Source organism: Onychomys torridus, chromosome 7, assembly GCF_903995425.1.
Source record: "Onychomys torridus chromosome 7, mOncTor1.1, whole genome shotgun sequence".
NCBI classification, from domain to species: Eukaryota; Metazoa; Chordata; class Mammalia; order Rodentia; family Cricetidae; genus Onychomys; species Onychomys torridus.
In genome coordinates, this window is record NC_050449.1 from 37300985 (window position 1) to 37309506 (window position 8522).

Sequence of the window (8522 nt, forward strand, 5' to 3'; positions counted from 1 at the left end):
TTTCAATTGCTGGGAAACATTTTGTACAGCCTTTGTAATTAGGGACATTTTCATTTGCCCTTATACTTAATCTAGGGCTGGAGGTTTTTTTCCCAAACGTTTCTAGATAGCACCTGATGGTCATTTCAACGCTTCCTTTATGGTCCTTGTTTGAAGGTAATCTGCTCTTTTTCTATGTAGAAACTTTGCATCTTTGTTTTTGATCCTTGTAAATTTCATCTAATATTAGTGATGAACAAGTTTAATTTGAAACTAAGCTCAATACCATTATCTTAGTACCCATCAAAAATGAAATATTTAGGGCATGAGAATGTATTTCAGTTAGTAGAGAGCTTGCTTAGCATACTCAAAACTCTGGGTTGTATTCCAAGCACTGCATAAAAATGAGGCACACACCTGTGATCACAGCACTCAGGAAATATAAGCTGGAGGTTCAGGAGTTCAAATTTGTCTTAGGCTATCTAGAAAGGTCAAGGCCATCATGGACTACATGAAATCTTACCTTAAAAAAAAAAATACTAGCCGGGGGTGGTGGCGCACACCTTTAATCCCAGCACTCAGGAGGCAGAGCCAGGGCGGATCTCTAAGTTCGAGGCCAGCCTGGTCTCCAAAGCGAGTTCCAGGAAAGGCACAAAGCTACACAGAGAAACCCTGTCTCGAAAAACCAAAAAAAAAAAATACTTAGCGATATCTGCTCCTCTCTGTTCCAGAGACTGCCGAAGTCCTGAGACACAATGGTGAATGTTGGTGTGAACGGATTTGGCCCATATTGGATGCCTGGTTACCAGGTCTGCCTTCATGTCTGGCACAGTGAACATTGTTGCCATCAGTGGCCCCTTCATTGACCTCAACTACATGGTCTACATGTTTCAGTATGACTCTACTCATGGCAAGTTCAATGACACAGTCAAGGCTGAAAATGGGAAGTTTGTTGTCAATGGGAAGGCTGTCACCATCTTCCAGGAGCAAGATCCCACCAACATCAAGTAGAGTGATGCTGATGCTGAGTATGTTGTGGAGTCTACTGGTATCTTCACCACCATGGAGAAGGCTGGGGCCCACTTGAAGGGTGGGGCCAAAAGAGTCATCATCTCTGGCCCTTTTGCTGATACCCCCATGTTTGTGATGGATGTGAACCATGAGAAGTATGACAATTCACTCAAGATTGTCAACAGTGCTTCCTGCACCACCAATTGCTTAGAACCCCTGGCCAAGGTCATCCATGACAACTTTGTCATTGTGAAGAACTCATGACCACAGTCCAAACCATCACTGCCACTTAGAAGAGTGTGGAGTGTGGATGGCCCCTCTGGGAAGCTGTGGAGTGATGACCGTGGGGCTGCCCAGAACACCATCCCTACATCTACTGGTGCTGCCAAGGCTGTGGGCAAGGTCATCCAGAGCTGCACCGGAAGCTCACAGGCATAGCCTTCTGAGTTCCTACCCCCAATGTGTCCATCGTGGAACTTCTATGCCACCTGGAGAAAGCTGACAAGTATGATGACATCAAGAAGGTGATGAAGCAGGCATCTGAGGGCCCACTATAGGGCATCCTGGGCCACACTGAGGACCAGGTTGTCTCCTGCAACGTTAACAGCGACCCCCTACTCTTCCATCTTTGATGCTGTGGCTGGCATTACTCTCGATTATAACTCTGCAACGCTCATTTCCCGGTATGACCATGAATACGGCTACAGCAACAGGGTAGTGGACCTCATACCCTACATGCCCTCCAAGGAGTAAGAAGCCTGTCCTGGTCCACTCACCCCAGCAAGAACAGGAGAGCAAGAGAGAGTTCCTCGGTTGCTGAGCAGTCCCTGACCCAACTCAGCCCCCAAAACTGAGCATGTCCCTCACAATTTCCATTCCAGACCCCCAGAATAACAGGAGAGACTTAGGGAGCCCACTCTCTTTTATACCATCAATAAAGTTCACTGTACACCACCCCCCAAATACTTATATATAGATCTATCAAATGTACATAAGATTTACATAAGGGAAACTATAAAACTCTTATGAAAGAAATCAGGCAAAGAAACGATTGGAGGGCTATCCCATGTTCATAAGAAGACTTGATATTATCAGGCTGACTATTCTTCCTAACTTGATGAATGCAGGACCAACCACTGAGAGGGCTCGGCAGGCAAAGGTGCTTGCCACCAAGCCTGACAACCTGAATTTGATTCTCATAATCAATCACAATCAGAACCCAAGTGAGTTATTTTACATATATTGATAAACTGTCTCTAACATTTAAATTAAAAAGGCCATAGACCACCCAGAGAAGCCACACAACTGAAGGAGAAACAGTCAACAAACTGACATCTGTAGACGCCAAGAAAGCGATCGTGGCTGAGTAGTATGGAGGGAAGAACAGACAAATGGCATGGAATGGGGATCTCAGAAACAGACTTACCAAAGAGTATTGGGGGAGCAACTGGCTGTCAAGGAAGGCTGTGGAAATGACCTGGAAAGCATAGTCTTATCTTCAACTAGTATCTAATACAGACATAAAATAATGAAGATACACCCATGTAGCTCAAAATATGCCAGAGTTAAATATAAAACACTAAACTATAAAACCCTGAGCAGATAGCACAGGAGAAAATTTAATTTACTTTGGGTTTCAATACAGCAAAACGCAGTAAATCCTTGAAAACAAGAGTCAGCAAACTGAATGCTGTGGTTTGAGTCATTGTGGGCCACAAGTGTCATGTGCTAGAATTTTAATCCCCAGGACAACACTATAGGGAAATGGATGTAATGTGTTTAAGCCATCAGAGCCCTCTCCCACCTCTCTTTCTCTCTCTTCTTTGTAGTGGGTAGCCATTCCAGCATTGGCCTGGAAGTTCCAATCCCCATTGAGGCTTCTGTCATGCTTACAAGGCAGGGCAAAAGAGAGGATGCTGAAGACCCAGGATCCAAACGAGAAGGATCTCTTGGTGCCTGGACCCTGGACGCTGGAGGTAGACCAAGCAGAGTTCTATTGGTGAAATTATTAAGGCCACTCCACGCAGTTAAAAGGGAGGTTTATTTTGTGGGGTACTTACAAATGAGGGGGTAGGTTACAGGGTCTGGCAAGGGTATAGTGCAGTCCAGCCGTGTTCTCTGGAGAACTCTGCTCGGTCTACCTCCAGCGTCCAGAGTCCGGGAACTAAGAGAGTGACCTCTTCCCGATCCTTGGTCTTCCGCTTCCTCCTCCACCCTGCCTTGTGGGCGTGACCATTACCAAAGCCTCAGTGGGGGTTGGAACTTCCAGGCCAATGCTGGGATGGCTATCCACTACAGAGTTCTCCAGAGAACACCACCGGACTGTGCCATACCTTTGCCAGACCCTACAATCTATCTATCCCTTCATTTGTAAGTTATGCCACAAAATAAACCTCCCTTTTAACAACATGGAGTTGTCTTAATAATTTCACCAATATCTGGCACCCAATGTGGGGCACAATTTGTAACTAGAGTTTTCCTGCCTGGCCCACAGTCAGGACAAATCTCGCTCACCCCCTAGTCCCACAGTCACTCAGACCCAACCAAGTAAGCACACAGAGACTTATATTGTTTACAAACTGTATGGCCATGGCAGACTTCTTGTTATCTACTTTTTCTATCTTAAATTAACCCATTTCTATTCATCTATAAGTTGCCACGTCGCCTGTGGCTTACCAGTACCTTATATCTTGCTTGTCATGGCAGCGGCTGGCAGAGTCTCTCTCCCCCAGCCTTCCACTTCCCCCAATTCTCCTCCTCCTTCTCCTGCCTACCCTATCATTCCTGCTTGGCTACTGGCCAATCAGCACTTTATTTATTTTAACCAATCAGAGCAACACATTTGACATACAGAACATCCCACAGCACTTCTTTCCTTCTCCACTCCTTCTCTTTCAACATGTGATCATGTGAAATCATCCACCTTGAAAAAATGCAGCAGAAAGCCCAGACCAGATGTAGCCCCCTAACCTTGGACTTCCTCTAGAACCATGAGCAAAATAAATATCTGTTCATTACAAATTACCCACTTTACAGCTGAACATAGTGGCCCCACCTGAAATCCCAGTACTTCCTAGACTGAAACAGAAGGATTACTGTGAGCTCAAGGCCACCTTGGGCTATGTAGTATTAGACCAACAAGGGCTACATAGCTTCAAAAAGAAAAACAGTAAGTTCAGGGCTGAAGAGGTGATTCAATGGTTAAGAGCATCCATATGGTAGATCACAACTGTCTGTCACTCTGACAACCTCTTCTGGCCTCTGTAGGTACTGTAGGCATGTGGTACACATGTATACCTACTCAGACAAAACACTCATACACATGAAGAATAAAAAGAATAAGTCTCTTATAAAATTAGACAAAGATTGTTCTTTGCTTAATCATTCTATGCATAAATCATCAAAATAATATTATCTACCCTACATTATTATGTTATAGGAAGAAAAACAAACTAAGATACTAATCTTTATTAAAATTGAACTAAGACATCAACTTTTATCAAAATTTAAAGCTTCTAGTTGAGCATGGTGGCTCATGTCTACAACCCCAGCACTCAGGGCGCTGAGGCAGGGGAATGGTAACTTAAAGGTCAGACTGAGCCACATAGCAAGATCTTGCCAAAGAAAAAAGGGCAAAGAGAAAAAGAAAGCCTTCTGATCATCCAAGGACAATGTCAACAGATGAGATGATTTGTCACAGAGTAGGAAAAAATGTCTGCAAAATATGGATTTTGGTAAAGAACTCAAATACACAAAGAACTCTTAAAAATTCGACAAGACAACCTCAATTAAAAAAAAAATAGCAAAAGATTTTAACAAATAGTTCACCAAAGAAGATACACAGAAAGAAAGTGAATATATTAAGCCGGGCGGTGGTGGCACACACCTTTAATCCCAGCACTCAGGAGGCAGAGGCAAGCAGATCTCTGTGAGTTTGAGGCCAGCCTGGGCTACTGAGTGAGTTCCAGGACAGGTGCAAAGCTACACAGAGAAATCCTGTCTCGGAAAAAGAAAGAAAGAAAGAAAGAAAGAAAGAAAGAAAGAAAGAAAGAAAGAAGGAAGGAAGGAAGGAAGGAAGGAAGGAAGGAAGGAAGGAAGGAAGGAAGGAAGGAAGGGAAGAGAATATATTAAAAGATATGTCAAATTGTATGCCATGAGAGAATCACTAAGTAAAAGGAGACATCATTAGATACCTACTTATGAGAATGGTCAAAATCCAGACACTGCCATTGCCAAAAGCTGATGAGATGAGGATGTGGAGCAGCAGAACCTTCCTTCATCTCTGTTAGTCATCTTTTTACTTATCATTTGTTGTTTATCATTCTCACATTTCTTGCAGCAGAAAATCTTGCTCATTGCTCACACGACTGTAAGATGGTCCAACCACCTTCAACACCGTTTGACTGTTTCTCATGAAACTAAATGTGGACCTCAACAACCCCACTCCTTGGTATATTCCCATGTTAACTTGACACCAAAACCCCACGTGGATGTTTCTGAGATACACAGACTGCCAACTGGATGGGATCTAGAATTACCTAGCAAACAAGCCTCTGTGAATACCTGTGGGGGTCATCTTAATTAGATTAACTGAGACAGGAAACTCTATCTTAAATGTGTGTGGTGCTGTTCTGTGCACTTGGGTCCCAGACTGAATAAAGAGAAGGAAGCGAGCTGAGCCCCAGAATTCACTTCTCTTCCTGACTGGCTGCCTCATCCTCCTGCACTCTGACCCCTCTGCCATGAACTGTGCACCACAATAGACCTCCCTTCCTTACGTTTCCTTGATGGGTAATTGTCGCAGCAGTGAGAAAGTAACTACAATAGCATCTCTATTCATAATTGCCAACACTCAGAAGGAAGTCAAGATTGTCCTCCAGTAGAGGGATGGAGAAAGTGTGCTATATACAGACAATGGGATATTGTTTGTGCTCAACAGTAATGGCATCAACCCATGAAAAGCCATGGAGGGACCTTCAAAGCATGCTGCCAAGTGAAAGACCATCTGAAGGCTCCTGCTGGGACATTCTGGAAAAGACAAAAATGGTAGAGACAGTGGACATATCTATCAGTGGCTGCCAAGAGGAAGAGAGAGGGGGAGGGATGAACAGGCAGGACACAGAGGATCGTTCAGGCAGTGAAATTATCCTGCGTGGCATTATAATGGTGGACACTTACCATTATATATTTGTGAACACCCACAGAATGTAAAACGCCAATACTGAAGCCAAGTGTAAACCATGATAATGACATGTCAGTGTCTGCTGCTGTAGAAATGTGCCAATCTAGTGTGGGATGTTGACTGTGGAGGGGTAGGGGGCATATGGGAAACGCGTGTGTCTTCCATTGGCTTCTGCTGTGAAACTAAATCTATCTAAAAAAGAAATCACAGATTAATTTTTTATTTCTCTGACTTACATGTTTATTTCTGCATTGTGTGTGTGTGTGTGTGTGTGTGTGTGTGTGTGTGTGTGTGTGTGACCAGAGGCCAATGTCAGGTGTCCTCCTCTATCATTCTCTACCTTAGTTTTTGAGTCAGGGTCTCTCACCGAAAATGGAGTTAGGCAATTTGGCAAGATGAGCAGGCAAGTAAGTTCTGGTGGGTCCTCCTATTTCTGCCTCCATGGTACTAGGGTTACCGTGCCTGGACTTTTCTTAAAATGTGAGTGCTGGGTATTTGAACTCAGGTCCTCAGGCCTGTGCAGCAAGCCCTTCACCTACTAAGCCACTCTTCCAGTCTTATTTCTGTAAGGAAAAAGAAAAGAAAGAAAGAAAAGGGAGTCATCTGTAGTGGGTAGCCATCCCAGCATTGGCCTGGAAGTTCCAACCCCCATTGAGGCTTCGGTAATGGTCACGCCCACAAGGCAGGACGGAGGAGGAAGCGGAAGACCCATGATCGGGAGGAGGTCTCTCTCTTGGTTCCGGGACCCTGGACGCTGGAGGTAGACCGAGCAGAGTTCTCCAGAGAACACGGCCGGACTGTGCCATACCTTTGCCAGACCCTGCAACCTACCCCTTCATTTGTAAGTTACCCCACAAAATAAACCTCCCTTTTAACTACATGGAGTGGCCTTAATAATTTCACCAATAGTCATCCTTGAGACAGTGTCTCTCACTGAATCAGAGTTCACTATTTCAGCTAGACTGACTAGCCAGAGGCCCCAGGATCCCCGTCTCTATCCCACCATGCACTGGGGTTACAGGTGTACACCACCATACTTGGCTCTTTACATGGATGCTAGGGATGCAAACTCAGGACCTCATGTTTGCATAGTTTTAGCCACACTGTGGCTTTAGCCACACTGAGCCCTGTCTCCAGCCCGTATTTGTGTAAGATTTAATTCAAGTCATTGTTTCTTCAAATATCGTCTACCCCATGTTTATTCCAAACTCACTGCCACTGGGCATGGTATCTCTCATCTGCAATCTCATCACTTGGTAGGCTGAAGCAGCAAGTCTACCCTGAGCTACACAGCAAGTTACAGGCCAGCTTGCACAACGTGGCAAGACCTTGAAAACGCTGAATATACCCTTCCTGTCTTGGATGCACCTGAGAGGTAGAGCTAAGAGGATCAGAAACTCAAAGTCCCCCTTGGCTACATAGCAAGTTCGAGGCCAACCTGGGATATGTATATGTGAGATACAAAATGAACATTACTCTTTCCACTCTGTGGAGGCTGTCCTGGGTCCCGGAAGCCCTGGGTCCCCAGCTCCACATCCAGCCAGCTAATCACTCTCCTGTTCACTCAGTCTCAACCACACTGCCTTCTTCCAGCATAGGAGCTGCTGAGTAGCTCACCCACTGTGCTCTTCCAGGCACTAGAACATCCTCCTTCTCCTCCTTTTACTCCACAGATTTCTGCGTCGCTAACTCCGGAGGGTTCAAGCCTCAGAGCCAAGGTTACCTCATCCTAGCTAGTCTCTCCTGAAAGCAGCTGTCTGGTCACTCCATTCTCTTCTTTATAATATGTTTAACTAATTGGGGTTCATGCCACAGCTTATGCGTGGCAGTCGGAGGACAACTTGCACAGATTGGTACTCTTCTACCATGTGGGTTCCAGGGAGTGAACTCAGACCCACAGACCCTCAGGCTTAGCAGCTAGTGCCATTACCCACTGAGCCATCTCATTGGTCCCTTTACTTTCTTTATATGCAGCATTTAGCACAGTTGGAAGGTGAACGGGGCAAGTGGGCTCAGTTGCAGGCGTACATGGGAGGGAACAGAAGGCAATGGGGAACATAACAGTAGCTGCTAATGTTGCTTCAGAATTTGTGTTTCTCTTACACAACAACCATACTGTGTGGACACTGATGTTGTCCTCACTTTCCACTCAATGCTCAGGAGCTGGGAGGGCATGGCCAGAGTTCACTGGAGTCCATATTTGGGTTTGGGGCTGGTTGGATTTTATATATTCTGATGTAGCCCAGGCTGGCCTCAAACTTGCTGCTTAGCTGGGGTTGGCCTTGACCTCCTCCTTGTTTCATCCCAAGCTTCCAAGTACTGGGGGTTGCAGGCTTGGCGAAGCTTATAT

General features: G+C 45.2%; 1 pseudogene; it reads left to right on the forward strand.

Moving 5' to 3' along the window:
• The first annotated feature begins 734 nt into the window (after positions 1 to 734).
• Positions 735 to 1743, forward strand: LOC118587378 (annotated as a pseudogene).
• The last annotated feature ends 6779 nt before the right edge of the window (positions 1744 to 8522 follow it).